The 26,643-nt window shown below is 49.8% G+C and overlaps 36 non-coding genes across 36 annotated transcripts; 17 read left to right on the top strand and 19 right to left on the bottom strand.

Moving 5' to 3' along the window:
- Nucleotides 1–404: 404 nt before the first annotated feature.
- trnal-cag (transfer RNA leucine (anticodon CAG)) lies at nucleotides 405–487 on the bottom strand. The gene has a single exon. It is a non-coding gene; the product is annotated as a tRNA-Leu (tRNA).
- Nucleotides 488–1,776: 1,289 nt separating this feature from the next.
- On the top strand, nucleotides 1,777–1,848 carry trnae-cuc (transfer RNA glutamic acid (anticodon CUC)). Its single transcript has one exon. It is a non-coding gene; the product is annotated as a tRNA-Glu (tRNA).
- Nucleotides 1,849–2,116: 268 nt separating this feature from the next.
- Nucleotides 2,117–2,189, bottom strand: trnar-acg (transfer RNA arginine (anticodon ACG)). Its single transcript has one exon. It is a non-coding gene; the product is annotated as a tRNA-Arg (tRNA).
- Nucleotides 2,190–2,981: 792 nt separating this feature from the next.
- On the bottom strand, nucleotides 2,982–3,064 carry trnal-cag (transfer RNA leucine (anticodon CAG)). The gene has a single exon. It is a non-coding gene; the product is annotated as a tRNA-Leu (tRNA).
- A 1,124-nt stretch (nucleotides 3,065–4,188) lies between these two features.
- trnam-cau (transfer RNA methionine (anticodon CAU)) lies at nucleotides 4,189–4,262 on the top strand. The gene has a single exon. It is a non-coding gene; the product is annotated as a tRNA-Met (tRNA).
- A 92-nt stretch (nucleotides 4,263–4,354) lies between these two features.
- On the top strand, nucleotides 4,355–4,426 carry trnae-cuc (transfer RNA glutamic acid (anticodon CUC)). Its single transcript has one exon. It is a non-coding gene; the product is annotated as a tRNA-Glu (tRNA).
- A 268-nt stretch (nucleotides 4,427–4,694) lies between these two features.
- trnar-acg (transfer RNA arginine (anticodon ACG)) lies at nucleotides 4,695–4,767 on the bottom strand. The gene has a single exon. It is a non-coding gene; the product is annotated as a tRNA-Arg (tRNA).
- A 792-nt stretch (nucleotides 4,768–5,559) lies between these two features.
- trnal-cag (transfer RNA leucine (anticodon CAG)) lies at nucleotides 5,560–5,642 on the bottom strand. The gene has a single exon. It is a non-coding gene; the product is annotated as a tRNA-Leu (tRNA).
- Nucleotides 5,643–6,932: 1,290 nt separating this feature from the next.
- Nucleotides 6,933–7,004, top strand: trnae-cuc (transfer RNA glutamic acid (anticodon CUC)). Its single transcript has one exon. It is a non-coding gene; the product is annotated as a tRNA-Glu (tRNA).
- Nucleotides 7,005–7,272: 268 nt separating this feature from the next.
- trnar-acg (transfer RNA arginine (anticodon ACG)) lies at nucleotides 7,273–7,345 on the bottom strand. The gene has a single exon. It is a non-coding gene; the product is annotated as a tRNA-Arg (tRNA).
- Nucleotides 7,346–8,137: 792 nt separating this feature from the next.
- Nucleotides 8,138–8,220, bottom strand: trnal-cag (transfer RNA leucine (anticodon CAG)). The gene has a single exon. It is a non-coding gene; the product is annotated as a tRNA-Leu (tRNA).
- A 1,289-nt stretch (nucleotides 8,221–9,509) lies between these two features.
- Nucleotides 9,510–9,581, top strand: trnae-cuc (transfer RNA glutamic acid (anticodon CUC)). The gene has a single exon. It is a non-coding gene; the product is annotated as a tRNA-Glu (tRNA).
- A 268-nt stretch (nucleotides 9,582–9,849) lies between these two features.
- Nucleotides 9,850–9,922, bottom strand: trnar-acg (transfer RNA arginine (anticodon ACG)). The gene has a single exon. It is a non-coding gene; the product is annotated as a tRNA-Arg (tRNA).
- Nucleotides 9,923–10,714: 792 nt separating this feature from the next.
- Nucleotides 10,715–10,797, bottom strand: trnal-cag (transfer RNA leucine (anticodon CAG)). The gene has a single exon. It is a non-coding gene; the product is annotated as a tRNA-Leu (tRNA).
- Nucleotides 10,798–11,921: 1,124 nt separating this feature from the next.
- trnam-cau (transfer RNA methionine (anticodon CAU)) lies at nucleotides 11,922–11,995 on the top strand. Its single transcript has one exon. It is a non-coding gene; the product is annotated as a tRNA-Met (tRNA).
- A 92-nt stretch (nucleotides 11,996–12,087) lies between these two features.
- Nucleotides 12,088–12,159, top strand: trnae-cuc (transfer RNA glutamic acid (anticodon CUC)). Its single transcript has one exon. It is a non-coding gene; the product is annotated as a tRNA-Glu (tRNA).
- Nucleotides 12,160–12,427: 268 nt separating this feature from the next.
- Nucleotides 12,428–12,500, bottom strand: trnar-acg (transfer RNA arginine (anticodon ACG)). Its single transcript has one exon. It is a non-coding gene; the product is annotated as a tRNA-Arg (tRNA).
- A 792-nt stretch (nucleotides 12,501–13,292) lies between these two features.
- Nucleotides 13,293–13,375, bottom strand: trnal-cag (transfer RNA leucine (anticodon CAG)). The gene has a single exon. It is a non-coding gene; the product is annotated as a tRNA-Leu (tRNA).
- Nucleotides 13,376–14,499: 1,124 nt separating this feature from the next.
- trnam-cau (transfer RNA methionine (anticodon CAU)) lies at nucleotides 14,500–14,573 on the top strand. Its single transcript has one exon. It is a non-coding gene; the product is annotated as a tRNA-Met (tRNA).
- Nucleotides 14,574–14,665: 92 nt separating this feature from the next.
- trnae-cuc (transfer RNA glutamic acid (anticodon CUC)) lies at nucleotides 14,666–14,737 on the top strand. The gene has a single exon. It is a non-coding gene; the product is annotated as a tRNA-Glu (tRNA).
- Nucleotides 14,738–15,005: 268 nt separating this feature from the next.
- Nucleotides 15,006–15,078, bottom strand: trnar-acg (transfer RNA arginine (anticodon ACG)). The gene has a single exon. It is a non-coding gene; the product is annotated as a tRNA-Arg (tRNA).
- Nucleotides 15,079–15,870: 792 nt separating this feature from the next.
- On the bottom strand, nucleotides 15,871–15,953 carry trnal-cag (transfer RNA leucine (anticodon CAG)). Its single transcript has one exon. It is a non-coding gene; the product is annotated as a tRNA-Leu (tRNA).
- Nucleotides 15,954–17,242: 1,289 nt separating this feature from the next.
- Nucleotides 17,243–17,314, top strand: trnae-cuc (transfer RNA glutamic acid (anticodon CUC)). Its single transcript has one exon. It is a non-coding gene; the product is annotated as a tRNA-Glu (tRNA).
- Nucleotides 17,315–17,582: 268 nt separating this feature from the next.
- On the bottom strand, nucleotides 17,583–17,655 carry trnar-acg (transfer RNA arginine (anticodon ACG)). Its single transcript has one exon. It is a non-coding gene; the product is annotated as a tRNA-Arg (tRNA).
- Nucleotides 17,656–18,447: 792 nt separating this feature from the next.
- trnal-cag (transfer RNA leucine (anticodon CAG)) lies at nucleotides 18,448–18,530 on the bottom strand. Its single transcript has one exon. It is a non-coding gene; the product is annotated as a tRNA-Leu (tRNA).
- A 1,289-nt stretch (nucleotides 18,531–19,819) lies between these two features.
- trnae-cuc (transfer RNA glutamic acid (anticodon CUC)) lies at nucleotides 19,820–19,891 on the top strand. The gene has a single exon. It is a non-coding gene; the product is annotated as a tRNA-Glu (tRNA).
- Nucleotides 19,892–20,159: 268 nt separating this feature from the next.
- On the bottom strand, nucleotides 20,160–20,232 carry trnar-acg (transfer RNA arginine (anticodon ACG)). Its single transcript has one exon. It is a non-coding gene; the product is annotated as a tRNA-Arg (tRNA).
- Nucleotides 20,233–21,024: 792 nt separating this feature from the next.
- On the bottom strand, nucleotides 21,025–21,107 carry trnal-cag (transfer RNA leucine (anticodon CAG)). Its single transcript has one exon. It is a non-coding gene; the product is annotated as a tRNA-Leu (tRNA).
- A 1,124-nt stretch (nucleotides 21,108–22,231) lies between these two features.
- On the top strand, nucleotides 22,232–22,305 carry trnam-cau (transfer RNA methionine (anticodon CAU)). The gene has a single exon. It is a non-coding gene; the product is annotated as a tRNA-Met (tRNA).
- Nucleotides 22,306–22,397: 92 nt separating this feature from the next.
- Nucleotides 22,398–22,469, top strand: trnae-cuc (transfer RNA glutamic acid (anticodon CUC)). Its single transcript has one exon. It is a non-coding gene; the product is annotated as a tRNA-Glu (tRNA).
- A 1,160-nt stretch (nucleotides 22,470–23,629) lies between these two features.
- trnam-cau (transfer RNA methionine (anticodon CAU)) lies at nucleotides 23,630–23,703 on the top strand. The gene has a single exon. It is a non-coding gene; the product is annotated as a tRNA-Met (tRNA).
- Nucleotides 23,704–23,795: 92 nt separating this feature from the next.
- On the top strand, nucleotides 23,796–23,867 carry trnae-cuc (transfer RNA glutamic acid (anticodon CUC)). The gene has a single exon. It is a non-coding gene; the product is annotated as a tRNA-Glu (tRNA).
- Nucleotides 23,868–24,135: 268 nt separating this feature from the next.
- trnar-acg (transfer RNA arginine (anticodon ACG)) lies at nucleotides 24,136–24,208 on the bottom strand. The gene has a single exon. It is a non-coding gene; the product is annotated as a tRNA-Arg (tRNA).
- Nucleotides 24,209–25,000: 792 nt separating this feature from the next.
- On the bottom strand, nucleotides 25,001–25,083 carry trnal-cag (transfer RNA leucine (anticodon CAG)). Its single transcript has one exon. It is a non-coding gene; the product is annotated as a tRNA-Leu (tRNA).
- A 1,124-nt stretch (nucleotides 25,084–26,207) lies between these two features.
- Nucleotides 26,208–26,281, top strand: trnal-cag (transfer RNA leucine (anticodon CAG)). The gene has a single exon. It is a non-coding gene; the product is annotated as a tRNA-Leu (tRNA).
- A 92-nt stretch (nucleotides 26,282–26,373) lies between these two features.
- Nucleotides 26,374–26,445, top strand: trnae-cuc (transfer RNA glutamic acid (anticodon CUC)). Its single transcript has one exon. It is a non-coding gene; the product is annotated as a tRNA-Glu (tRNA).
- Nucleotides 26,446–26,643: the final 198 nt, after the last annotated feature.

Here is a 26,643-nt window from a genome sequence, read left to right as displayed (position 1 = left end):
GGCCGCCTGGCTGCTTAATGACAGTTCAATTCCTTTTCAGGACTGAATGCACTGTTTGCACTTTATTGTTTCTATTACTCCTACTTTTATCATTCAGTATTAGTGTAAGTATCATTATTACTCTTAGCACCTTCCATTCACCTTCCATATGACTGTGTATTGTCATATCTTGTTCTGTCTTAATGTTTCGTTTGCCACATTACATCCATGCGTGACTGGCTGTAAAGAATTCCAATTGTGTTTGACACTATATTGCAATAAATTGAACCTTGAACCTTCATCTCTACACAAATGGGAAACCGGGTCGTCCCCCGCGTGCCTGTCTCCTGGCGTCTTTGAAAAGGACGCTCCCTCGGAAGAAAGCGCGATACACAGCACGGGTGGCTACAACAAAGGCAACAGAATGTCAGAAGTGGGATTCGAACCCACGCCTCCAGAGGAGACTGCGACCTGAACGCAGCGCCTTAGACCGCTCGGCCATCCTGACCACCCCAGCTGGCCCGAGCGAGTCGATTGCGCTCCTCAGCGAATGTGCCGGTGTAACTTTTGGAATGACTCACGATTTTATTGCCTTCATGCAGCTCATCTTTAATTCTTATTTATTTCTTCACAAACGCCTTGAAATAGTGACGAATGTGGATTTTTCGAAATGAGGAACAATGTGCCCGAAGCCTTTCATTTGCCAAAAGCACACGCAGCCCGTCTCCATATGCCCTGTAACGGATGCTGTCAAAGTGGTTTTGCATTCAATGATCCTTTCCCCCTTGATCATACTGTTTTAGAACAGGGTCACAAAACGGAATCGCCATTCTCAGACCCTGCTCGTTCTACTTGAACGCGCAATGAAAATACTTGATCAAATGCGGATGGACGCCGGCATTGCAATTTAGCGAAAAAGCGCCATCTCTGTACGTCTCAGGGCCTTTTTATGGTTCGCAGTTGCCTTCTAATGTAGACAACAGTTAACCATACGGCGGCGACATCCTTAAAAGAACCGGTGGCGTTGTGTCTCGAGCACACAAGGCAAACAAGAGATTCTTCAAGAGGTGAGTGCGAAGTACAGTTTACTGCCACAGGCAATGGCCGCAGAGCTTTTACTTTAACAGACTCTAATACGTGGAACACGTCACCAACTTACATAGGACAGTCTTTCAACTTTAGCACAATTTAAGTTTTTCTACTAGATAATGAGGCTAAAGATGAGCCAAACACGTGATCACTGAATAACTGGGACTTTGCATTGTGGATATGTAACGTTATTCCATTAATCTGTCAGCTGTGTCAAATGTGTCAAATGTAAGTGTTTATTTATAATGGGTTTTATCTAGCCTGAGAGCATGTGCGCCAAGATCGTCCAGCAACGGCAGGCGTGCCATTCTCGACACCATTTAAAAGACGATAGGAATCCTGGGCATGACATAGCCCCTCTGTGTCTCCTTGAAGTTGTTTCTGTACGTGTAACATATTAAGAACGAGAAGGTCCTCAGTGTGGGTAGCCAGAGTGCAAGAAGCCCAGTCGTGCTCTCCTCGCAGGAGTTTCCTCGCTGGTGGCGCACAAAATGCCACGCAACCAGACGCAAGGGGCCACCCAGGAGCCGTCGGTCTGGGCGTGATTGTTGGCGCAGTTAGGCAGCGCGTCAGTCTCATAATCTGAAGGTCGTGAGTTCGAGCCTCACACGGGGCAGGGTGCCCTTTTGTCGACTAGTTTGAGACTTTAGCCCCGTTTTCCTTCCGCACAGTGTGCCAGGCATCCACGGCCTGAAGGCCAGCGTGTCCTCCCTGGTGGTCTAGTGGCTAGGATTCGGCGCTCTCACCGCCGCGGCCCGGGTTCGATTCCCGGTCAGGGAACGCTCTTTTGACGTGCGCTTGCCTTTTTCACCGGCCGGGTTATGCGCAACGCTGGCTTCGAAGGCAAGGATCGCAGCACCTCCAAGAGGCAAAGCTTCACTGTCTCCGGCCCATCGACCTAAGGTTGGACGGCTAAATTGCCTGCCTGCAGTCCTGCGCTCCGCCATCTGAGCAATCAGAGCCTGGTGTGCGTCCTCTGCTCTACTGAGGCATGTTGACGCAGGACAGCAGACACCCAACGTGTGGGAGGAAGGAGTAAAAACAGGATCGAGCCAGCCAGGAGTCGAACCTAGAATCTTCTGATCCGTAGTCAGACGCGTTATCCATTGCGCCACTGGCCCAACGCCAGAAACCAGGGAAGTCATGCTTGGAGAAGACAGCTGGATTCTGGAGGCCAGCTGCAAAACTTCATTATTAAATATTAATCCGGTTTTACTCTGCCATCATTAAATCCATTATTACACAATCAATAATTACATGGTTCCCTGCTGCAGCAGCCAAGGACAAGGCCAAGCTGCAGCGGGTGATCCGCTCGGCAGAGAGAGTGATCAACACCTCTCTACCTTCTCTGGAATCCCTTCACAACCTCAGGGCTGTGAGAAGGGCAAGAAAAATTATGTCTGACCCATCTCATCCAGGCTGTACCATGTTTCAGCTGCTCCCTTCAGGTAGAAGGCTTCGGCTCCCGAGAACTGCAAAATCCCGGCATCGCCTGAGCTTCTTTCCCACGGCCGCCTGGCTGCTTAATGACAGTTCAATTCCTTTTCAGGACTGAATGCACTGTTTGCACTTTATTGTTTCTATTACTCCTACTTTTATCATTCAGTATTAGTGTAAGTATCATTATTACTCTTAGCACCTTCCATTCACCTTCCATATGACTGTGTATTGTCATATCTTGTTCTGTCTTAATGTTTCGTTTGCCACATTACATCCATGCGTGACTGGCTGTAAAGAATTCCAATTGTGTTTGACACTATATTGCAATAAATTGAACCTTGAACCTTCATCTCTACCAAAATGGGAAACCGGGTCGTCCCCCGCGTGCCTGTCTCCTGGCGTCTTTGAAAAGGACGCTCCCTCGGAAGAAAGCGCGATACACAGCACGGGTGGCTACAACAAAGGCAACAGAATGTCAGAAGTGGGATTCGAACCCACGCCTCCAGAGGAGACTGCGACCTGAACGCAGCGCCTTAGACCGCTCGGCCATCCTGACCACCCCAGCTGGCCCGAGCGAGTCGATTGCGCTCCTCAGCGAATGTGCCGGTGTAACTTTTGGAATGACTCACGATTTTATTGCCTTCATGCAGCTCATCTTTAATTCTTATTTATTTCTTCACAAACGCCTTGAAATAGTGACGAATGTGGATTTTTCGAAATGAGGAACAATGTGCCCGAAGCCTTTCATTTGCCAAAAGCACACGCAGCCCGTCTCCATATGCCCTGTAACGGATGCTGTCAAAGTGGTTTTGCATTCAATGATCCTTTCCCGCCTGATCATACTGTTTTAGAACAGGGTCACAAAAAGGAATCGCCATTCTCAGACCCTGCTCGTTCTACTTGAACGCGCAATGAAAATACTTGATCAAATGCGGATGGACGCCGGCATTGCAATTTAGCGAAAAAGCGCCATCTCTGTACGTCTCAGGGCCTTTTTATGGTTCGCAGTTGCCTTCTAATGTAGACAACAGTTAACCATACGGCGGCGACATCCTTAAAAGAACCGGTGGCATTGTGTCTCGAGCACACAAGGCAAACAAGAGATTCTTCAAGAGGTGAGTGCGAAGTACAGTTTACTGCCACAGGCAATGGCCGCAGAGCTTTTACTTTAACAGACTCTAATACGTGGAACACGTCACCAACTTACATAGGACAGTCTTTCAACTTTAGCACAATTTAAGTTTTTCTACTAGATAATGAGGCTAAAGACGAGCCAAACACGTGATCACTGAATAACTGGGACTTTGCATTGTGGATATGTAACGTTATTCCATTAATCTGTCAGCTGTGTCAAATGTGTCAAATGTAAGTGTTTATTTATAATGGGTTTTATCTAGCCTGAGAGCATGTGCGCCAAGATCGTCCAGCAACGGCAGGCGTGCCATTCTCGACACCATTTAAAAGACGATAGGAATCCTGGGCATGACATAGCCCCTCTGTGTCTCCTTGAAGTTGTTTCTGTACGTGTAACATATTAAAAACGAGAAGGTCCTCAGTGTGGGTAGCCAGAGTGCAAGAAGCCCAGTCGTGCTCTCCTCGCAGGAGTTTCCTCGCTGGTGGCGCACAAAATGCCACGTAACCAGACGCAAGGGGCCACCCAGGAGCCGTCGGTCTGGGCGTGCCTCGTTGGCGCAGTTAGGCAGCGCGTCAGTCTCATAATCTGAAGGTCGTGAGTTCGAGCCTCACACGGGGCAGGGTGCCCTTTTGTCGACTAGTTTGAGACTTTAGCCCCGTTTTCCTTCCGCACAGTGTGCCAGGCATCCACGGCCTGAAGGCCAGCGTGTCCTCCCTGGTGGTCTAGTGGCTAGGATTCGGCGCTCTCACCGCCGCGGCCCGGGTTCGATTCCCGGTCAGGGAACGCTCTTTTGACGTGCGCTTGCCTTTTTCACCGGCCGGGTTATGCGCAACGCTGGCTTCGAAGGCAAGGATCGCAGCACCTCCAAGAGGCAAAGCTTCACTGCCTCCGGCCCATCGACCTACGGTTGGACGGCTAAATTGCCTGCCTGCAGTCCTGCGCTCCGCCATCTGAGCAATCAGAGCCTGGTGTGCGTCCTCTGCTCTACTGAGGCATGTTGACGCAGGACAGCAGACACCCAACGTGTGGGAGGAAGGAGTAAAAACAGGATCGAGCCAGCCAGGAGTCGAACCTAGAATCTTCTGATCCGTAGTCAGACGCGTTATCCATTGCGCCACTGGCCCAACGCCAGAAACCAGGGAAGTCATGCTTGGAGAAGACAGCTGGATTCTGGAGGCCAGCTGCAAAACTTCATTATTAAATATTAATCCGGTTTTACTCTGCCATCATTAAATCCATTATTACACAATCAATAATTACATGGTTCCCTGCTGCAGCAGCCAAGGACAAGGCCAAGCTGCAGCGGGTGATCCGCTCGGCAGAGAGAGTGATCAACACCTCTCTACCTTCTCTGGAATCCCTTCACAACCTCAGGGCTGTGAGAAGGGCAAGAAAAATTATGTCTGACCCATCTCATCCAGGCTGTACCATGTTTCAGCTGCTCCCTTCAGGTAGAAGGCTTCGGCTCCCGAGAACTGCAAAATCCCGGCATCGCCTGAGCTTCTTTCCCACGGCCGCCTGGCTGCTTAATGACAGTTCAATTCCTTTTCAGGACTGAATGCACTGTTTGCACTTTATTGTTTCTATTACTCCTACTTTTATCATTCAGTATTAGTGTAAGTATCATTATTACTCTTAGCACCTTCCATTCACCTTCCATATGACTGTGTATTGTCATATCTTGTTCTGTCTTAATGTTTCGTTTGCCACATTACATCCATGCGTGACTGGCTGTAAAGAATTCCAATTGTGTTTGACACTATATTGCAATAAATTGAACCTTGAACCTTCATCTCTACCAAAATGGGAAACCGGGTCGTCCCCCGCGTGCCTGTCTCCTGGCGTCTTTGAAAAGGACGCTCCCTCGGAAGAAAGCGCGATACACAGCACGGGTGGCTACAACAAAGGCAACAGAATGTCAGAAGTGGGATTCGAACCCACGCCTCCAGAGGAGACTGCGACCTGAACGCAGCGCCTTAGACCGCTCGGCCTTCCTGACCACCCCAGCTGGCCCGAGCGAGTCAATTGCGCTCCTCAGCGAATGTGCCGGTGTAACTTTTGGAATGACTCACGATTTTATTGCCTTCATGCAGCTCATCTTTAATTCTTATTTATTTCTTCACAAACGCCTTGAAATAGTGACGAATGTGGATTTTTCGAAATGAGGAACAATGTGCCCGAAGCCTTTCATTTGCCAAAAGCACACGCAGCCCGTCTCCATATGCCCTGTAACGGATGCTGTCAAAGTGGTTTTGCATTCAATGATCCTTTCCCGCCTGATCATACTGTTTTAGAACAGGGTCACAAAAAGGAATTGCCATTCTCAGACCCTGCTCGTTCTACTTGAACGCGCAATGAAAATACTTGATCAAATGCGGATGGACGCCGGCATTGCAATTTAGCGAAAAAGCGCCATCTCTGTACGTCTCAGGGCCTTTTTATGGTTCGCAGTTGCCTTCTAATGTAGACAACAGTTAACCATACGGCGGCGACATCCTTAAAAGAACCGGTGGCATTGTGTCTCGAGCACACAAGGCAAACAAGAGATTCTTCAAGAGGTGAGTGCGAAGTACAGTTTACTGCCACAGGCAATGGCCGCAGAGCTTTTACTTTAACAGACTCTAATACGTGGAACACGTCACCAACTTACATAGGACAGTCTTTCAACTTTAGCACAATTTAAGTTTTTCTACTAGATAATGAGGCTAAAGACGAGCCAAACACGTGATCACTGAATAACTGGGACTTTGCATTGTGGATATGTAACGTTATTCCATTAATCTGTCAGCTGTGTCAAATGTGTCAAATGTAAGTGTTTATTTATAATGGGTTTTATCTAGCCTGAGAGCATGTGCGCCAAGATCGTCCAGCAACGGCAGGCGTGCCATTCTCGACACCATTTAAAAGACGATAGGAATCCTGGGCATGACATAGCCCCTCTGTGTCTCCTTGAAGTTGTTTCTGTACGTGTAACATATTAAGAACGAGAAGGTCCTCAGTGTGGGTAGCCAGAGTGCAAGAAGCCCAGTCGTGCTCTCCTCGCAGGAGTTTCCTCGCTGGTGGCGCACAAAATGCCACGCAACCAGACGCAAGGGGCCTCCCAGGAGCCGTCGGTCTGGGCGTGCCTCGTTGGCGCAGTTAGGCAGCGCGTCAGTCTCATAATCTGAAGGTCGCGAGTTCGAGCCTCACACGGGGCAGGGTGCCCTTTTGTCGACTAGTTTGAGACTTTAGCCCCGTTTTCCTTCCGCACAGTCTGCCAGGCATCCACGGCCTGAAGGCCAGCGTGTCCTCCCTGGTGGTCTAGTGGCTAGGATTCGGCGCTCTCACCGCCGCGGCCCGGGTTCGATTCCCGGTCAGGGAACGCTCTTTTGACGTGCGCTTGCCTTTTTCACCGGCCGGGTTATGCGCAACGCTGGCTTCGAAGTCAAGGTTTGCAGCACCTCCAAGAGGCAAAGCTTCACTGCCTCCGGCCCATCGACCTAAGGTTGGACGGCTAAATTGCCTGCCTGCAGTCCTGCGCTCCGCCATCTGAGCAATCAGAGCCTGGTGTGCGTCCTCTGCTCTACTGAGGCATGTTGACGCAGGACAGCAGACACCCAACGTGTGGGAGGAAGGAGTAAAAACAGGATCGAGCCAGCCAGGAGTCGAACCTAGAATCTTCTGATCCGTAGTCAGACGCGTTATCCATTGCGCCACTGGCCCAACGGCAGAAACCAGGGAAGTCATGCTTGGAGAAGACAGCTGGATTCTGGAGGCCAGCTGCAAAACTTCATTATTAAATATTAATCCGGTTTTACTCTGCCATCATTAAATCCATTATTACACAATCAATAATTACATGGTTCCCTGCTGCAGCAGCCAAGGACAAGGCCAAGCTGCAGCGGGTGATCCGCTCGGCAGAGAGAGTGATCAACACCTCTCTACCTTCTCTGGAATCCCTTCACAACCTCAGGGCTGTGAGAAGGGCAAGAAAAATTATGTCTGACCCATCTCATCCAGGCTGTACCATGTTTCAGCTGCTCCCTTCAGGTAGAAGGCTTCGGCTCCCGAGAACTGCAAAATCCCGGCATCGCCTGAGCTTCTTTCCCACGGCCGCCTGGCTGCTTAATGACAGTTCAATTCCTTTTCAGGACTGAATGCACTGTTTGCACTTTATTGTTTCTATTACTCCTACTTTTATCATTCAGTATTAGTGTAAGTATCATTATTACTCTTAGCACCTTCCATTCACCTTCCATATGACTGTGTATTGTCATATCTTGTTCTGTCTTAATGTTTCGTTTGCCACATTACATCCATGCGTGACTGGCTGTAAAGAATTCCAATTGTGTTTGACACTATATTGCAATAAATTGAACCTTGAACCTTCATCTCTACACAAATGGGAAACCGGGTCGTCCCCCGCGTGCCTGTCTCCTGGCGTCTTTGAAAAGGACGCTCCCTCGGAAGAAAGCGCGATACACAGCACGGGTGGCTACAACAAAGGCAACAGAATGTCAGAAGTGGGATTCGAACCCACGCCTCCAGAGGAGACTGCGACCTGAACGCAGCGCCTTAGACCGCTCGGCCATCCTGACCACCCCAGCTGGCCCGAGCGAGTCGATTGCGCTCCTCAGCGAATGTGCCGGTGTAACTTTTGGAATGACTCACGATTTTATTGCCTTCATGCAGCTCATCTTTAATTCTTATTTATTTCTTCACAAACGCCTTGAAATAGTGACGAATGTGGATTTTTCGAAATGAGGAACAATGTGCCCGAAGCCTTTCATTTGCCAAAAGCACACGCAGCCCGTCTCCATATGCCCTGTAACGGATGCTGTCAAAGTGGTTTTGCATTCAATGATCCTTTCCCCCTTGATCATACTGTTTTAGAACAGGGTCACAAAACGGAATCGCCATTCTCAGACCCTGCTCGTTCTACTTGAACGCGCAATGAAAATACTTGATCAAATGCGGATGGACGCCGGCATTGCAATTTAGCGAAAAAGCGCCATCTCTGTACGTCTCAGGGCCTTTTTATGGTTCGCAGTTGCCTTCTAATGTAGACAACAGTTAACCATACGGCGGCGACATCCTTAAAAGAACCGGTGGCGTTGTGTCTCGAGCACACAAGGCAAACAAGAGATTCTTCAAGAGGTGAGTGCGAAGTACAGTTTACTGCCACAGGCAATGGCCGCAGAGCTTTTACTTTAACAGACTCTAATACGTGGAACACGTCACCAACTTACATAGGACAGTCTTTCAACTTTAGCACAATTTAAGTTTTTCTACTAGATAATGAGGCTAAAGACGAGCCAAACACGTGATCACTGAATAACTGGGACTTTGCATTGTGGATATGTAACGTTATTCCATTAATCTGTCAGCTGTGTCAAATGTGTCAAATGTAAGTGTTTATTTATAATGGGTTTTATCTAGCCTGAGAGCATGTGCGCCAAGATCGTCCAGCAACGGCAGGCGTGCCATTCTCGACACCATTTAAAAGACGATAGGAATCCTGGGCATGACATAGCCCCTCTGTGTCTCCTTGAAGTTGTTTCTGTACGTGTAACATATTAAGAACGAGAAGGTCCTCAGTGTGGGTAGCCAGAGTGCAAGAAGCCCAGTCGTGCTCTCCTCGCAGGAGTTTCCTCGCTGGTGGCGCACAAAATGCCACGCAACCAGACGCAAGGGGCCACCCAGGAGCCGTCGGTCTGGGCGTGATTGTTGGCGCAGTTAGGCAGCGCGTCAGTCTCATAATCTGAAGGTCGTGAGTTCGAGCCTCACACGGGGCAGGGTGCCCTTTTGTCGACTAGTTTGAGACTTTAGCCCCGTTTTCCTTCCGCACAGTGTGCCAGGCATCCACGGCCTGAAGGCCAGCGTGTCCTCCCTGGTGGTCTAGTGGCTAGGATTCGGCGCTCTCACCGCCGCGGCCCGGGTTCGATTCCCGGTCAGGGAACGCTCTTTTGACGTGCGCTTGCCTTTTTCACCGGCCGGGTTATGCGCAACGCTGGCTTCGAAGGCAAGGATCGCAGCACCTCCAAGAGGCAAAGCTTCACTGCCTCCGGCCCATCGACCTAAGGTTGGACGGCTAAATTGCCTGCCTGCAGTCCTGCGCTCCGCCATCTGAGCAATCAGAGCCTGGTGTGCGTCCTCTGCTCTACTGAGGCATGTTGACGCAGGACAGCAGACACCCAACGTGTGGGAGGAAGGAGTAAAAACAGGATCGAGCCAGCCAGGAGTCGAACCTAGAATCTTCTGATCCGTAGTCAGACGCGTTATCCATTGCGCCACTGGCCCAACGCCAGAAACCAGGGAAGTCATGCTTGGAGAAGACAGCTGGATTCTGGAGGCCAGCTGCAAAACTTCATTATTAAATATTAATCCGGTTTTACTCTGCCATCATTAAATCCATTATTACACAATCAATAATTACATGGTTCCCTGCTGCAGCAGCCAAGGACAAGGCCAAGCTGCAGCGGGTGATCCGCTCGGCAGAGAGAGTGATCAACACCTCTCTACCTTCTCTGGAATCCCTTCACAACCTCAGGGCTGTGAGAAGGGCAAGAAAAATTATGTCTGACCCATCTCATCCAGGCTGTACCATGTTTCAGCTGCTCCCTTCAGGTAGAAGGCTTCGGCTCCCGAGAACTGCAAAATCCCGGCATCGCCTGAGCTTCTTTCCCACGGCCGCCTGGCTGCTTAATGACAGTTCAATTCCTTTTCAGGACTGAATGCACTGTTTGCACTTTATTGTTTCTATTACTCCTACTTTTATCATTCAGTATTAGTGTAAGTATCATTATTACTCTTAGCACCTTCCATTCACCTTCCATATGACTGTGTATTGTCATATCTTGTTCTGTCTTAATGTTTCGTTTGCCACATTACATCCATGCGTGACTGGCTGTAAAGAATTCCAATTGTGTTTGACACTATATTGCAATAAATTGAACCTTGAACCTTCATCTCTACCAAAATGGGAAACCGGGTCGTCCCCCGCGTGCCTGTCTCCTGGCGTCTTTGAAAAGGACGCTCCCTCGGAAGAAAGCGCGATACACAGCACGGGTGGCTACAACAAAGGCAACAGAATGTCAGAAGTGGGATTCGAACCCACGCCTCCAGAGGAGACTGCGACCTGAACGCAGCGCCTTAGACCGCTCGGCCATCCTGACCACCCCAGCTGGCCCGAGCGAGTCGATTGCGCTCCTCAGCGAATGTGCCGGTGTAACTTTTGGAATGACTCACGATTTTATTGCCTTCATGCAGCTCATCTTTAATTCTTATTTATTTCTTCACAAACGCCTTGAAATAGTGACGAATGTGGATTTTTCGAAATGAGGAACAATGTGCCCGAAGCCTTTCATTTGCCAAAAGCACACGCAGCCCGTCTCCATATGCCCTGTAACGGATGCTGTCAAAGTGGTTTTGCATTCAATGATCCTTTCCCGCCTGATCATACTGTTTTAGAACAGGGTCACAAAAAGGAATCGCCATTCTCAGACCCTGCTCGTTCTACTTGAACGCGCAATGAAAATACTTGATCAAATGCGGATGGACGCCGGCATTGCAATTTAGCGAAAAAGCGCCATCTCTGTACGTCTCAGGGCCTTTTTATGGTTCGCAGTTGCCTTCTAATGTAGACAACAGTTAACCATACGGCGGCGACATCCTTAAAAGAACCGGTGGCATTGTGTCTCGAGCACACAAGGCAAACAAGAGATTCTTCAAGAGGTGAGTGCGAAGTACAGTTTACTGCCACAGGCAATGGCCGCAGAGCTTTTACTTTAACAGACTCTAATACGTGGAACACGTCACCAACTTACATAGGACAGTCTTTCAACTTTAGCACAATTTAAGTTTTTCTACTAGATAATGAGGCTAAAGACGAGCCAAACACGTGATCACTGAATAACTGGGACTTTGCATTGTGGATATGTAACGTTATTCCATTAATCTGTCAGCTGTGTCAAATGTGTCAAATGTAAGTGTTTATTTATAATGGGTTTTATCTAGCCTGAGAGCATGTGCGCCAAGATCGTCCAGCAACGGCAGGCGTGCCATTCTCGACACCATTTAAAAGACGATAGGAATCCTGGGCATGACATAGCCCCTCTGTGTCTCCTTGAAGTTGTTTCTGTACGTGTAACATATTAAGAACGAGAAGGTCCTCAGTGTGGGTAGCCAGAGTGCAAGAAGCCCAGTCGTGCTCTCCTCGCAGGAGTTTCCTCGCTGGTGGCGCACAAAATGCCACGTAACCAGACGCAAGGGGCCACCCAGGAGCCGTCGGTCTGGGCGTGCCTCGTTGGCGCAGTTAGGCAGCGCGTCAGTCTCATAATCTGAAGGTCGTGAGTTCGAGCCTCACACGGGGCAGGGTGCCCTTTTGTCGACTAGTTTGAGACTTTAGCCCCGTTTTCCTTCCGCACAGTGTGCCAGGCATCCACGGCCTGAAGGCCAGCGTGTCCTCCCTGGTGGTCTAGTGGCTAGGATTCGGCGCTCTCACCGCCGCGGCCCGGGTTCGATTCCCGGTCAGGGAACGCTCTTTTGACGTGCGCTTGCCTTTTTCACCGGCCGGGTTATGCGCAACGCTGGCTTCGAAGGCAAGGATCGCAGCACCTCCAAGAGGCAAAGCTTCACTGCCTCCGGCCCATCGACCTACGGTTGGACGGCTAAATTGCCTGCCTGCAGTCCTGCGCTCCGCCATCTGAGCAATCAGAGCCTGGTGTGCGTCCTCTGCTCTACTGAGGCATGTTGACGCAGGACAGCAGACACCCAACGTGTGGGAGGAAGGAGTAAAAACAGGATCGAGCCAGCCAGGAGTCGAACCTAGAATCTTCTGATCCGTAGTCAGACGCGTTATCCATTGCGCCACTGGCCCAACGCCAGAAACCAGGGAAGTCATGCTTGGAGAAGACAGCTGGATTCTGGAGGCCAGCTGCAAAACTTCATTATTAAATATTAATCCGGTTTTACTCTGCCATCATTAAATCCATTATTACACAATCAATAATTACATGGTTCCCTGCTGCAGCAGCCAAGGACAAGGCCAAGCTGCAGCGGGTGATCCGCTCGGCAGAGAGAGTGATCAACACCTCTCTACCTTCTCTGGAATCCCTTCACAACCTCAGGGCTGTGAGAAGGGCAAGAAAAATTATGTCTGACCCATCTCATCCAGGCTGTACCATGTTTCAGCTGCTCCCTTCAGGTAGAAGGCTTCGGCTCCCGAGAACTGCAAAATCCCGGCATCGCCTGAGCTTCTTTCCCACGGCCGCCTGGCTGCTTAATGACAGTTCAATTCCTTTTCAGGACTGAATGCACTGTTTGCACTTTATTGTTTCTATTACTCCTACTTTTATCATTCAGTATTAGTGTAAGTATCATTATTACTCTTAGCACCTTCCATTCACCTTCCATATGACTGTGTATTGTCATATCTTGTTCTGTCTTAATGTTTCGTTTGCCACATTACATCCATGCGTGACTGGCTGTAAAGAATTCCAATTGTGTTTGACACTATATTGCAATAAATTGAACCTTGAACCTTCATCTCTACCAAAATGGGAAACCGGGTCGTCCCCCGCGTGCCTGTCTCCTGGCGTCTTTGAAAAGGACGCTCCCTCGGAAGAAAGCGCGATACACAGCACGGGTGGCTACAACAAAGGCAACAGAATGTCAGAAGTGGGATTCGAACCCACGCCTCCAGAGGAGACTGCGACCTGAACGCAGCGCCTTAGACCGCTCGGCCATCCTGACCACCCCAGCTGGCCCGAGCGAGTCGATTGCGCTCCTCAGCGAATGTGCCGGTGTAACTTTTGGAATGACTCACGATTTTATTGCCTTCATGCAGCTCATCTTTAATTCTTATTTATTTCTTCACAAACGCCTTGAAATAGTGACGAATGTGGATTTTTCGAAATGAGGAACAATGTGCCCGAAGCCTTTCATTTGCCAAAAGCACACGCAGCCCGTCTCCATATGCCCTGTAACGGATGCTGTCAAAGTGGTTTTGCATTCAATGATCCTTTCCCCCTTGATCATACTGTTTTAGAACAGGGTCACAAAACGGAATCGCCATTCTCAGACCCTGCTCGTTCTACTTGAACGCGCAATGAAAATACTTGATCAAATGCGGATGGACGCCGGCATTGCAATTTAGCGAAAAAGCGCCATCTCTGTACGTCTCAGGGCCTTTTTATGGTTCGCAGTTGCCTTCTAATGTAGACAACAGTTAACCATACGGCGGCGACATCCTTAAAAGAACCGGTGGCGTTGTGTCTCGAGCACACAAGGCAAACAAGAGATTCTTCAAGAGGTGAGTGCGAAGTACAGTTTACTGCCACAGGCAATGGCCGCAGAGCTTTTACTTTAACAGACTCTAATACGTGGAACACGTCACCAACTTACATAGGACAGTCTTTCAACTTTAGCACAATTTAAGTTTTTCTACTAGATAATGAGGCTAAAGACGAGCCAAACACGTGATCACTGAATAACTGGGACTTTGCATTGTGGATATGTAACGTTATTCCATTAATCTGTCAGCTGTGTCAAATGTGTCAAATGTAAGTGTTTATTTATAATGGGTTTTATCTAGCCTGAGAGCATGTGCGCCAAGATCGTCCAGCAACGGCAGGCGTGCCATTCTCGACACCATTTAAAAGACGATAGGAATCCTGGGCATGACATAGCCCCTCTGTGTCTCCTTGAAGTTGTTTCTGTACGTGTAACATATTAAGAACCTGAAGGTCCTCAGTGTGGGTAGCCAGAGTGCAAGAAGCCCAGTCGTGCTCTCCTCGCAGGAGTTTCCTCGCTGGTGGCGCACAAAATGCCACGCAACCAGACGCAAGGGGCCACCCAGGAGCCGCCGGTCTGGGCGTGCCTCGTTGGCGCAGTTAGGCAGCGCATCAGTCTCATAATCTGAAGGTCGTGAGTTCGAGCCTCACACGGGGCAGGGTGCCCTTTTGTCGACTAGTTTGAGACTTTAGCCCCGTTTTCCTTCCGCACAGTGTGCCAGGCATCCACGGCCTGAAGGCCAGCGTGTCCTCCCTGGTGGTCTAGTGGCTAGGATTCGGCGCTCTCACCGCCGCGGCCCGGGTTCGATTCCCGGTCAGGGAACGCTCTTTTGACGTGCGCTTGCCTTTTTCACCGGCCGGGTTATGCGCAACGCTGGCTTCGAAGGCAAGGATCGCAGCACCTCCAAGAGGCAAAGCTTCACTGCCTCCGGCCCATCGACCTAAGGTTGGACGGCTAAATTGCCTGCCTGCAGTCCTGCGCTCCGCCATCTGAGCAATCAGAGCCTGGTGTGCGTCCTCTGCTCTACTGAGGCATGTTGACGCAGGACAGCAGACACCCAACGTGTGGGAGGAAGGAGTAAAAACAGGATCGAGCCAGCCAGGAGTCGAACCTAGAATCTTCTGATCCGTAGTCAGACGCGTTATCCATTGCGCCACTGGCCCAACGCCAGAAACCTGGGAAGTCATGCTTGGAGAAGACAGCTGGATTCTGGAGGCTAGCTGCAAAACTTCATTATTAAATATTAATCCGGTTTTACTCTGCCATCATTAAATCCATTATTACACAATCAATAATTACATGGTTCCCTGCTGCAGCAGCCAAGGACAAGGCCAAGCTGCAGCGGGTGATCCGCTCGGCAGAGAGAGTGATCAACACCTCTCTACCTTCTCTGGAATCCCTTCACAACCTCAGGGCTGTGAGAAGGGCAAGAAAAATTATGTCTGACCCATCTCATCCAGGCTGTACCATGTTTCAGCTGCTCCCTTCAGGTAGAAGGCTTCGGCTCCCGAGAACTGCAAAATCCCGGCATCGCCTGAGCTTCTTTCCCATGGCCGCCTGGCTGCTTAATGACAGTTCAATTCCTTTTCAGGACTGAATGCACTGTTTGCACTTTATTGTTTCTATTACTCCTACTTTTATCATTCAGTATTAGTGTAAGTATCATTATTACTCTTAGCACCTTCCATTCACCTTCCATATGACTGTGTATTGTCATATCTTGTTCTGTCTTAATGTTTCGTTTGCCACATTACATCCATGCGTGACTGGCTGTAAAGAATTCCAATTGTGTTTGACACTATATTGCAATAAATTGAACCTTGAACCTTCATCTCTACCAAAATGGGAAACCGGGTCGTCCCCCGCGTGCCTGTCTCCTGGCGTCTTTGAAAAGGACGCTCCCTCGGAAGAAAGCGCGATACACAGCACGGGTGGCTACAACAAAGGCAACAGAATGTCAGAAGTGGGATTCGAACCCACGCCTCCAGAGGAGACTGCGACCTGAACGCAGCGCCTTAGACCGCTCGGCCATCCTGACCACCCCAGCTGGCCTGAGCGAGTCGATTGCGCTCCTCAGCGAATGTGCCGGTGTAACTTTTGGAATGACTCACGATTTTATTGCCTTCATGCAGCTCATCTTTAATTCTTATTTATTTCTTCACAAACGCCTTGAAATAGTGACGAATGTGGATTTTTCGAAATGAGGAACAATGTGCCCGAAGCCTTTCATTTGCCAAAAGCACACGCAGCCGTCTCCATATGCCCTGTAACGGATGCTGTCAAAGTGGTTTTGCATTCAATGATCCTTTCCCGCCTGATCATACTGTTTTAGAACAGGGTCACAAAAAGGAATTGCCATTCTCAGACCCTGCTCGTTCTACTTGAACACGCAATGAAAATACTTGATCAAATGCGGATGGACGCCGGCATTGCAATTTAGCGAAAAAGCGCCATCTCTGTACGTCTCAGGGCCTTTTTATGGTTCGCAGTTGCCTTCTAATGTAGACAACAGTTAACCATACGGCGGCGACATCCTTAAAAGAACCGGTGGCATTGTGTCTCGAGCACACAAGGCAAACAAGAGATTCTTCAAGAGGTGAGTGCGAAGTACAGTTTACTGCCACAGGCAATGGCCGCAGAGCTTTTACTTTAACAGACTCTAATACGTGGAACACGTCACCAACTTACATAGGACAGTCTTTCAACTTTAGCACAATTTAAGTTTTTCTACTAGATAATGAGGCTAAAGACGAGCCAAACACGTGATCACTGAATAACTGGGACTTTGCATTGTGGATATGTAACGTTATTCCATTAATCTGTCAGCTGTGTCAAATGTGTCAAATGTAAGTGTTTATTTATAATGGGTTTTATCTAGCCTGAGAGCATGTGCGCCAAGATCGTCCAGCAACGGCAGGCGTGCCATTCTCGACACCATTTAAAAGACGATAGGAATCCTGGGCATGACATAGCCCCTCTGTGTCTCCTTGAAGTTGTTTCTGTACGTGTAACATATTAAGAACGAGAAGGTCCTCAGTGTGGGTAGCCAGAGTGCAAGAAGCCCAGTCGTGCTCTCCTCGCAGGAGTTTCCTCGCTGGTGGCGCACAAAATGCCACGCAACCAGACGCAAGGGGCCACCCAGGAGCCGTCGGTCTGGGCGTGCCTCGTTGGCGCGGTTAGGCAGCGCGTCAGTCTCATAATCTGAAGGTCGTGAGTTCGAGCCTCACACGGGGCAGGGTGCCCTTTTGTCGACTAGTTTGAGACTTTAGCCCCGTTTTCCTTCCGCACAGTGTGCCAGGCATCCACGGCCTGAAGGCCAGCGTGTCCTCCCTGGTGGTCTAGTGGCTAGGATTCGGCGCTCTCACCGCCGCGGCCCGGGTTCGATTCCCGGTCAGGGAACGCTCTTTTGACGTGCGCTTGCCTTTTTCACCGGCCGGGTTATGCGCAACGCTGGCTTCGAAGGCAAGGATCGCAGCACCTCCAAGAGGCAAAGCTTCACTGCCTCCGGCCCATCGACCTAAGGTTGGACGGCTAAATTGCCTGCCTGCAGTCCTGCGCTCCGCCATCTGAGCAATCAGAGCCTGGTGTGCGTCCTCTGCTCTACTGAGGCATGTTGACGCAGGACAGCAGACACCCAACGTGTGGGAGGAAGGAGTAAAAACAGGATCGAGCCAGCCAGGAGTCGAACCTAGAATCTTCTGATCCGTAGTCAGACGCGTTATCCATTGCGCCACTGGCCCAACGCCAGAAACCAAGGAAGTCATGCTTGGAGAAGACAGCTGGATTCTGGAGGCCAGCTGCAAAACTTCATTATTAAATATTAATCCGGTTTTACTCTGCCATCATTAAATCCATTATTACACAATCAATAATTACATGGTTCCCTGCTGCAGCAGCCAAGGACAAGGCCAAGCTGCAGCGGGTGATCCGCTCGGCAGAGAGAGTGATCAACACCTCTCTACCTTCTCTGGAATCCCTCCACAACCTCAGGGCTGTGAGAAGGGCAAGAAAAATTATGTCTGACCCATCTCATCCAGGCTGTACCATGTTTCAGCTGCTCCCTTCAGGTAGAAGGCTTCGGCTCCCGAGAACTGCAAAATCCCGGCATCGCCTGAGCTTCTTTCCCACGGCCGCCTGGCTGCTTAATGACAGTTCAATTCCTTTTCAGGACTGAATGCACTGTTTGCACTTTATTGTTTCTATTACTCCTACTTTTATCATTCAGTATTAGTGTAAGTATCATTATTACTCTTAGCACCTTCCATTCACCTTCCATATGACTGTGTATTGTCATATCTTGTTCTGTCTTAATGTTTCGTTTGCCACATTACATCCATGCGTGACTGGCTGTAAAGAATTCCAATTGTGTTTGACACTATATTGCAATAAATTGAACCTTGAACCTTCATCTCTACCAAAATGGGAAACCGGGTCGTCCCCCGCGTGCCTGTCTCCTGGCGTCTTTGAAAAGGACGCTCCCTCGGAAGAAAGCGCGATACACAGCACGGGTGGCTACAACAAAGGCAACAGAATGTCAGAAGTGGGATTCGAACCCACGCCTCCAGAGGAGACTGCGACCTGAACGCAGCGCCTTAGACCGCTCGGCCATCCTGACCACCCCAGCTGGCCCGAGCGAGTCGATTGCACTCCTCAGCGAATGTGCCGGTGTAACTTTTGGAATGACTCACGATTTTATTGCCTTCATGCAGCTCATCTTTAATTCTTATTTATTTCTTCACAAACGCCTTGAAATAGTGACGAATGTGGATTTTTCGAAATGAGGAACAATGTGCCCGAAGCCTTTCATTTGCCAAAAGCACACGCAGCCCGTCTCCATATGCCCTGTAACGGATGCTGTCAAAGTGGTTTTGCATTCAATGATCCTTTCCCGCCTGATCATACTGTTTTAGAACAGGGTCACAAAAAGGAATCGCCATTCTCAGACCCTGCTCGTTCTACTTGAACACGCAATGAAAATACTTGATCAAATGCGGATGGACGCCGGCATTGCAATTTAGCGAAAAAGCGCCATCTCTGTACGTCTCAGGGCCTTTTTATGGTTCGCAGTTGCCTTCTAATGTAGACAACAGTTAACCATACGGCGGCGACATCCTTAAAAGAACCGGTGGCATTGTGTCTCGAGCACACAAGGCAAACAAGAGATTCTTCAAGAGGTGAGTGCGAAGTACAGTTTACTGCCACAGGCAATGGCCGCAGAGCTTTTACTTTAACAGACTCTAATACGTGGAACACGTCACCAACTTACATAGGACAGTCTTTCAACTTTAGCACAATTTAAGTTTTTCTACTAGATAATGAGGCTAAAGACGAGCCAAACACGTGATCACTGAATAACTGGGACTTTGCATTGTGGATATGTAACGTTATTCCATTAATCTGTCAGCTGTGTCAAATGTGTCAAATGTAAGTGTTTATTTATAATGGGTTTTATCTAGCCTGAGAGCATGTGCGCCAAGATCGTCCAGCAACGGCAGGCGTGCCATTCTCGACACCATTTAAAAGACGATAGGAATCCTGGGCATGACATAGCCCCTCTGTGTCTCCTTGAAGTTGTTTCTGTACGTGTAACATATTAAGAACGAGAAGGTCCTCAGTGTGGGTAGCCAGAGTGCAAGAAGCCCAGTCGTGCTCTCCTCGCAGGAGTTTCCTCGCTGGTGGCGCACAAAATGCCACGCAACCAGACGCAAGGGGCCACCCAGGAGCCGTCGGTCTGGGCGTGATTGTTGGCGCAGTTAGGCAGCGCGTCAGTCTCATAATCTGAAGGTCGTGAGTTCGAGCCTCACACGGGGCAGGGTGCCCTTTTGTCGACTAGTTTGAGACTTTAGCCCCGTTTTCCTTCCGCACAGTGTGCCAGGCATCCACGGCCTGAAGGCCAGCGTGTCCTCCCTGGTGGTCTAGTGGCTAGGATTCGGCGCTCTCACCGCCGCGGCCCGGGTTCGATTCCCGGTCAGGGAACGCTCTTTTGACGTGCGCTAGCCTTTTTCACCGGCCGGGTTATGCGCAACGCTGGCTTCGAAGGCAAGGATCGCAGCACCTCCAAGAGGCAAAGCTTCACTGCCTCCGGCCCATCGACCTAAGGTTGGACGGCTAAATTGCCTGCCTGCAGTCCTGCGCTCCGCCATCTGAGCAATCAGAGCCTGGTGTGCGTCCTCTGCTCTACTGAGGCATGTTGACGCAGGACAGCAGACACCCAACGTGTGGGAGGAAGGAGTAAAAACAGGATCGAGCCAGCCAGGAGTCGAACCTAGAATCTTCTGATCCGTAGTCAGACGCGTTATCCATTGCGCCACTGGCCCAACGCCAGAAACCAGGGAAGTCATGCTTGGAGAAGACAGCTGGATTCTGGAGGCCAGCTGCAAAACTTCATTATTAAATATTAATCCGGTTTTACTCTGCCATCATTAAATCCATTATTACACAATCAATAATTACATGGTTCCCTGCTGCAGCAGCCAAGGACAAGGCCAAGCTGCAGCGGGTGATCCGCTCGGCAGAGAGAGTGATCAACACCTCTCTACCTTCTCTGGAATCCCTTCACAACCTCAGGGCTGTGAGAAGGGCAAGAAAAATTATGTCTGACCCATCTCATCCAGGCTGTACCATGTTTCAGCTGCTCCCTTCAGGTAGAAGGCTTCGGCTCCCGAGAACTGCAAAATCCCGGCATCGCCTGAGCTTCTTTCCCACGGCCGCCTGGCTGCTTAATGACAGTTCAATTCCTTTTCAGGACTGAATGCACTGTTTGCACTTTATTGTTTCTATTACTCCTACTTTTATCATTCAGTATTAGTGTAAGTATCATTATTACTCTTAGCACCTTCCATTCACCTTCCATATGACTGTGTATTGTCATATCTTGTTCTGTCTTAATGTTTCGTTTGCCACATTACATCCATGCGTGACTGGCTGTAAAGAATTCCAATTGTGTTTGACACTATATTGCAATAAATTGAACCTTGAACCTTCATCTCTACCAAAATGGGAAACCGGGTCGTCCCCCGCGTGCCTGTCTCCTGGCGTCTTTGAAAAGGACGCTCCCTCGGAAGAAAGCGCGATACACAGCACGGGTGGCTACAACAAAGGCAACAGAATGTCAGAAGTGGGATTCGAACCCACGCCTCCAGAGGAGACTGCGACCTGAACGCAGCGCCTTAGACCGCTCGGCCATCCTGACCACCCCAGCTGGCCCGAGCGAGTCGATTGCGCTCCTCAGCGAATGTGCCGGTGTAACTTTTGGAATGACTCACGATTTTATTGCCTTCATGCAGCTCATCTTTAATTCTTATTTATTTCTTCACAAACGCCTTGAAATAGTGACGAATGTGGATTTTTCGAAATGAGGAACAATGTGCCCGAAGCCTTTCATTTGCCAAAAGCACACGCAGCCCGTCTCCATATGCCCTGTAACGGATGCTGTCAAAGTGGTTTTGCATTCAATGATCCTTTCCCGCCTGATCATACTGTTTTAGAACAGGGTCACAAAAAGGAATCGCCATTCTCAGACCCTGCTCGTTCTACTTGAACGCGCAATGAAAATACTTGATCAAATGCGGATGGACGCCGGCATTGCAATTTAGCGAAAAAGCGCCATCTCTGTACGTCTCAGGGCCTTTTTATGGTTCGCAGTTGCCTTCTAATGTAGACAACAGTTAACCATACGGCGGCGACATCCTTAAAAGAACCGGTGGCATTGTGTCTCGAGCACACAAGGCAAACAAGAGATTCTTCAAGAGGTGAGTGCGAAGTACAGTTTACTGCCACAGGCAATGGCCGCAGAGCTTTTACTTTAACAGACTCTAATACGTGGAACACGTCACCAACTTACATAGGACAGTCTTTCAACTTTAGCACAATTTAAGTTTTTCTACTAGATAATGAGGCTAAAGACGAGCCAAACACGTGATCACTGAATAACTGGGACTTTGCATTGTGGATATGTAACGTTATTCCATTAATCTGTCAGCTGTGTCAAATGTGTCAAATGTAAGTGTTTATTTATAATGGGTTTTATCTAGCCTGAGAGCATGTGCGCCAAGATCGTCCAGCAACGGCAGGCGTGCCATTCTCGACACCATTTAAAAGACGATAGGAATCCTGGGCATGACATAGCCCCTCTGTGTCTCCTTGAAGTTGTTTCTGTACGTGTAACATATTAAGAACGAGAAGGTCCTCAGTGTGGGTAGCCAGAGTGCAAGAAGCCCAGTCGTGCTCTCCTCGCAGGAGTTTCCTCGCTGGTGGCGCACAAAATGCCACGCAACCAGACGCAAGGGGCCACCCAGGAGCCGTCAGTCTGGGCGTGCCTCGTTGGCGCAGTTAGGCAGCGCGTCAGTCTCATAATCTGAAGGTCGTGAGTTCGAGCCTCACACGGGGCAGGGTGCCCTTTTGTCGACTAGTTTGAGACTTTAGCCCCGTTTTCCTTCCGCACAGTGTGCCAGGCATCCACGGCCTGAAGGCCAGCGTGTCCTCCCTGGTGGTCTAGTGGCTAGGATTCGGCGCTCTCACCGCCGCGGCCCGGGTTCGATTCCCGGTCAGGGAACGCTCTTTTGACGTGCGCTTGCCTTTTTCACCGGCCGGGTTATGCGCAACGCTGGCTTCGAAGGCAAGGATCGCAGCACCTCCAAGAGGCAAAGCTTCACTGCCTCCGGCCCATCGACCTAAGGTTGGACGGCTAAATTGCCTGCCTGCAGTCCTGCGCTCCGCCATCTGAGCAATCAGAGCCTGGTGTGCGTCCTCTGCTCTACTGAGGCATGTTGACGCAGGACAGCAGACACCCAACGTGTGGGAGGAAGGAGTAAACACAGGATCGAGCCAGCCAGGAGTCGAACCTAGAATCTTCTGATCCGTAGTCAGACGCGTTATCCATTGCACCACTGGCCCAACACCAGAAACCAGGGAAGTCATGCTTGGAGAAGACAGCTGGATCCTGGAGGCCAGCTGCAAAACTTCATTATTAAATATTAATCCGGTTTTACTCTGCCATCATTAAATCCATTATTACACAATCAATAATTATATGGTTCCCTGCTGCAGCAGCCAAGGACAAGGCCAAGCTGCAGCGGGTGATCCGCTCGGCAGAGAGAGTGATCAACACCTCTCTACCTTCTCTGGAATCCCTTCACAACCTCAGGGCTGTGAGAAGGGCAAGAAAAATTATGTCTGACCCATCTCATCCAGGCTGTACCATGTTTCAGCTGCTCCCTTCAGGTAGAAGGCTTCGGCTCCCGAGAACTGCAAAATCAACTTTAGCACAATTTAAGTTTTTCTACTAGATAATGAGGCTAAAGACGAGCCAAACACGTGATCACTGAATAACTGGGACTTTGCATTGTGGATATGTAACGTTATTCCATTAATCTGTCAGCTGTGTCAAATGTGTCAAATGTAAGTGTTTATTTATAATGGGTTTTATCTAGCCTGAGAGCATGTGCGCCAAGATCGTCCAGCAACGGCAGGCGTGCCATTCTCGACACCATTTAAAAGACGATAGCAATCCTGGGCATGACATAGCCCCTCTGTGTCTCCTTGAAGTTGTTTCTGTACGTGTAACATATTAAGAACGAGAAGGTCCTCAGTGTGGGTAGCCAGAGTGCAAGAAGCCCAGTCGTGCTCTCCTCGCAGGAGTTTCCTCGCTGGTGGCGCACAAAATGCCACGCAACCAGACGCAAGGGGCCACCCAGGAGCCGTCGGTCTGGGCGTGCCTCGTTGGCGCAGTTAGGCAGCGCGTCAGTCTCATAATCTGAAGGTCGTGAGTTCGAGCCTCACACGGGGCAGGGTGCCCTTTTGTCGACTAGTTTGAGACTTTAGCCCCGTTTTCCTTCCGCACAGTGTGCCAGGCATCCACGGCCTGAAGGCCAGCGTGTCCTCCCTGGTGGTCTAGTGGCTAGGATTCGGCGCTCTCACCGCCGCGGCCCGGGTTCGATTCCCGGTCAGGGAACGCTCTTTTGACGTGCGCTTGCCTTTTTCACCGGCCGGGTTATGCGCAACGCTGGCTTCGAAGGCAAGGATCGCAGCACCTCCAAGAGGCAAAGCTTCACTGCCTCCGGCCCATCGACCTAAGGTTGGACGGCTAAATTGCCTGCCTGCAGTCCTGCGCTCCGCCATCTGAGCAATCAGAGCCTGGTGTGCGTCCTCTGCTCTACTGAGGCATGTTGACGCAGGACAGCAGACACCCAACGTGTGGGAGGAAGGAGTAAAAACAGGATCGAGCCAGCCAGGAGTCGAACCTAGAATCTTCTGATCCGTAGTCAGACGCGTTATCCATTGCGCCACTGGCCCAACGCCAGAAACCAGGGAAGTCATGCTTGGAGAAGACAGCTGGATTCTGGAGGCCAGCTGCAAAACTTCATTATTAAATATTAATCCGGTTTTACTCTGCCATCATTAAATCCATTATTACACAATCAATAATTACATGGTTCCCTGCTGCAGCAGCCAAGGACAAGGCCAAGCTGCAGCGGGTGATCCGCTCGGCAGAGAGAGTGATCAACACCTCTCTACCTTCTCTGGAATCCCTTCACAACCTCAGGGCTGTGAGAAGGGCAAGAAAAATTATGTCTGACCCATCTCATCCAGGCTGTACCATGTTTCAGCTGCTCCCTTCAGGTAGAAGGCTTCGGCTCCCGAGAACTGCAAAATCCCGGCATCGCCTGAGCTTCTTTCCCACGGCCGCCTGGCTGCTTAATGACAGTTCAATTCCTTTTCAGGACTGAATGCACTGTTTGCACTTTATTGTTTCTATTACTCCTACTTTTATCATTCAGTATTAGTGTAAGTATCATTATTACTCTTAGCACCTTCCATTCACCTTCCATATGACTGTGTATTGTCATATCTTGTTCTGTCTTAATGTTTCGTTTGCCACATTACATCCATGCGTGACTGGCTGTAAAGAGTTCCAATTGTGTTTGACACTATATTGCAATAAATTGAACCTTGAACCTTCATCTCTACCAAAATGGGAAACCGGGTCGTCCCCCGCGTGCCTGTCTCCTGGCGTCTTTGAAAAGGACGCTCCCTCGGAAGAAAGCGCGATACACAGCACGGGTGGCTACAACAAAGGCAACAGAATGTCAGAAGTGGGATTCGAACCCAGGCCTCCAGAGGAGACTGCGACCTGAACGCAGCGCCTTAGACCGCTCGGCCATCCTGACCACCCCAGCTGGCCCGAGCGAGTCAATTGCGCTCCTCAGCGAATGTGCCGGTGTAACTTTTGGAATGACTCACGATTTTATTGCCTTCATGCAGCTCATCTTTAATTCTTATTTATTTCTTCACAAACGCCTTGAAATAGTGACGAATGTGGATTTTTCGAAATGAGGAACAATGTGCCCGAAGCCTTTCATTTGCCAAAAGCACACGCAGCCCGTCTCCATATGCCCTGTAACGGATGCTGTCAAAGTGGTTTTGCATTCAATGATCCTTTCCCGCCTGATCATACTGTTTTAGAACAGGGTCACAAAAAGGAATTGCCATTCTCAGACCCTGCTCGTTCTACTTGAACGCGCAATGAAAATACTTGATCAAATGCGGATGGACGCCGGCATTGCAATTTAGCGAAAAAGCGCCATCTCTGTACGTCTCAGGGCCTTTTTATGGTTCGCAGTTGCCTTCTAATGTAGACAACAGTTAACCATACGGCGGCGACATCCTTAAAAGAACCGGTGGCATTGTGTCTCGAGCACACAAGGCAAACAAGAGATTCTTCAAGAGGTGAGTGCGAAGTACAGTTTACTGCCACAGGCAATGGCCGCAGAGCTTTTACTTTAACAGACTCTAATACGTGGAACACGTCACCAACTTACATAGGACAGTCTTTCAACTTTAGCACAATTTAAGTTTTTCTACTAGATAATGAGGCTAAAGACGAGCCAAACACGTGATCACTGAATAACTGGGACTTTGCATTGTGGATATGTAACGTTATTCCATTAATCTGTCAGCTGTGTCAAATGTGTCAAATGTAAGTGTTTATTTATAATGGGTTTTATCTAGCCTGAGAGCATGTGCGCCAAGATCGTCCAGCAACGGCAGGCGTGCCATTCTCGACACCATTTAAAAGACGATAGGAATCCTGGGCATGACATAGCCCCTCTGTGTCTCCTTGAAGTTGTTTCTGTACGTGTAACATATTAAGAACGAGAAGGTCCTCAGTGTGGGTAGCCAGAGTGCAAGAAGCCCAGTCGTGCTCTCCTCGCAGGAGTTTCCTCGCTGGTGGCGCACAAAATGCCACGCAACCAGACGCAAGGGGCCTCCCAGGAGCCGTCGGTCTGGGCGTGCCTCGTTGGCGCAGTTAGGCAGCGCGTCAGTCTCAGAATCTGAAGGTCGCGAGTTCGAGCCTCACACGGGGCAGGGTGCCCTTTTGTCGACTAGTTTGAGACTTTAGCCCCGTTTTCCTTCCGCACAGTGTGCCAGGCATCCACGGCCTGAAGGCCAGCGTGTCCTCCCTGGTGGTCTAGTGGCTAGGATTCGGCGCTCTCACCGCCGCGGCCCGGGTTCGATTCCCGGTCAGGGAACGCTCTTTTGACGTGCGCTTGCCTTTTTCACCGGCCGGGTTATGCGCAACGCTGGCTTCGAAGGCAAGGATCGCAGCACCTCCAAGAGGCAAAGCTTCACTGCCTCCGGCCCATCGACCTAAGGTTGGACGGCTAAATTGCCTGCCTGCAGTCCTGCGCTCCGCCATCTGAGCAATCAGAGCCTGGTGTGCGTCCTCT

This window comes from Misgurnus anguillicaudatus, chromosome 10 (genome assembly GCF_027580225.2).
Source record: "Misgurnus anguillicaudatus chromosome 10, ASM2758022v2, whole genome shotgun sequence".
Classification (NCBI taxonomy): Eukaryota; Metazoa; Chordata; class Actinopteri; order Cypriniformes; family Cobitidae; genus Misgurnus; species Misgurnus anguillicaudatus.
This window is presented reverse-complemented; position numbering and strand designations above follow the sequence as displayed.